Below are 2,588 nucleotides of genomic sequence, written 5' to 3'. Positions count from 1 at the left end.
GGGGGTTGTTAAACAAGAGGAAAAAATTACAAGGCTTTAGGCTTCAGCAACTGGCTGGACAGTGCTGTTATTTACTGAAATGTCAAAGACTAGTGGAGGTACAGGTTTAATGCTGAAAATCAAGAGTTTGGGACATGTTAAATTTGTGATGCATTTGAAAAACAGACAAGCTTGAGACTCTAAGGAGAGACCTTGGATGGAAATATAAATTTGGAAGTTAGGATAGAGAGGTAATTAATATCACATGAATGGATTAGAGCACGTTGGGTAAAGTATAGAGAGAGATGAGCAGGTAGCCGTGCACCACAGCCTGAGGGAAATTTTGATGTATCATATAGAAGAAAGAGGTGAGAGCAGAACCTGAGGACTGTGAAGTCACAGAAGCCAGGAAAGGAAGGTGTTTCAAGAAGAAAGAGTGGTTGACCTCCATTTAAAATTGCAAAGTAAAGATACTTCTGCACACTTTTCCTCGCAGAACCTTCCTCCAAACAGCAAGGAGAATGAGAACAAAACACAAATTCAACTTTAATGAATCCTGGAGACATCTGCAAAGCATAAACATGGAAAGAATGGAAAAGATATGGATGAATAGTAACCACCTATCAGAACAGTAGCAAGTGAAACTTAAATGCCTGTGGTGAAAGATACCTACAAGAAGAAAGTCAGTTTATTCTGTCAAACCCCCAAAAATGTGCAGGAAGCAGAGTTATCCAGTGTTGTAGAAAGAGGGGTAATACTGAAAACAGAGCTTTGGGATTTTGGATCTCTCGCTCCTTGATATGAATGGACAACCAAGAAATATCTGGAAAGAGATTATTATTAATGTGAACAAAGATATCCAAACAAACAAAAAGGAACTTGAAGAAGAAAAAAACAATGCAAAGAGCAGATGAAAACTTGAAATTTTTAAAAATGTAGTTGCTTCCCTCAGAATGATGAGAATATGTTGTGTCTATAAATCAACAACAGGAAGCCACACAGAAGAAAAATTCAGAGAACAAGAAAGATTCTGGAAATGAAAATGTAACTTAAATTCTTTTAAAAAAATCAATAGAAGGACTGGAAAGATAAAGTCAAGAAAATCCACCAGAAAGTAGAACAAGGAGAGAAAAGATGTTTAAATATTAAAGTATCAATCCAGAAGTTTACATATGACTAAGAGCAGTCCCAGAAAGGAAGAAAAGAGAAAACAGTGGGAGGGAAATTATCAAACACACACACACACACACACACACACACACACGCAATTTTCAGGAGTTAAAGGACAGGAAACTATAAATTAAAAGAGTCTACTATTACACAAAATGAATTTTTTAAAATCCCTAAGGCACATTATAAAATGTTAGAACACCAAAAATAAAAAGAAGATTCTAAAAGCTTCCAGAGGGAAAAAAAAAGGGTCCCATAAAAGCAGCAGAAATCCAAATGTTATTGAACTTTACATCAGAGGTGGCACAATAGTGTAAAAGTTGGGAACCTGGCTGCCTGGGTTTGAATCCTGACTCTGCTCCCTACTAGTGATGTAACCTTGCACAGTTAATTAATATTTCTGTGCCTCAGTTTCCTCATCTGAAAAATGGCATTAATAATGGTATTTACCTCATAGGGTTATTATGAGGACTAGATGAGTTAATATTTGTAAAGTGCTCAGAATAATGTCTGGCACCTAATATTTGCAATTTAAGTATCTCCTAAATACATCTAAGGAAGAAAATTGAACAGGACTTCAAAATTCTAAGGATGAGTTGCTACCTAAAAGTCAATACCTAATGAAAACTCTTAAACAAGTATGAAAATAGAAAAAAACATCTTTTCAGACATACAAAATCTCAAAAAAAAATTTTACTTCCTCTGTACCTTTCCTTGGGAAGTTCCAGAACTATGAGCATCACTAAAACAGGAATTAAACCAAGAAAGAGGAAGACACAGTAGCCAGGAAAGGGTTGGAAGATAAAGGGGGAAAAGGAATGTAACACAAGAGAAAAGAAAAGGAAAGTCCCAGTATCACCTCAGTATAGCAGGCCAAGAGGGCAACCAGTGACAATCAAAGGAACAGCTCCAGGAAAATTAATGGAATGAATAGGTTACAGCCAGATTTGACCATGTGGAAAATTACATTAAAGAAAGGAGAAAAAATAGCAAAGGGTACAAGCCATAAGGAAATGGACAAATGAACAAACCAGGCAACTACTAACCATAGGAAAAAACAAAAGTTGTATAAGAAACAATCAGGACAAAGAGAGCAATATTTATTTAGTCCAGTGATGAAAATACTTAATACTGATTTAACTAAAAACTGTGATATAACTATACCAGGAGGATTGAAAAGGGGTAAGAATTGGGGAATATGTGTAATAAATGGCATCTACCAAATAGGAAGTCAATATAATCTTTAAAATTAAATAATAAAGAGACTGAGTATTGACATATTATTTAGACACGTGGAGGTAAATATCACATCGGATATTTGCCCCAAATAGTGTGCATAGATTCTCCTTGAGGCTTGTTGCTGATCTTGAGCACCCCTGACACCTCCTCTTAGATCCAACTGGAAGGCTGACCATGTGTGTTCTCATTACCATTCCAAA

Source organism: Hyperoodon ampullatus (genome assembly GCF_949752795.1).
Source record: "Hyperoodon ampullatus genome assembly, chromosome: 1".
In the NCBI taxonomy this organism is placed as follows: domain Eukaryota; kingdom Metazoa; phylum Chordata; class Mammalia; order Artiodactyla; family Ziphiidae; genus Hyperoodon; species Hyperoodon ampullatus.
The sequence above is the reverse complement of the archived record's forward strand: the minus strand, read 5'-3'. Positions refer to the sequence as shown.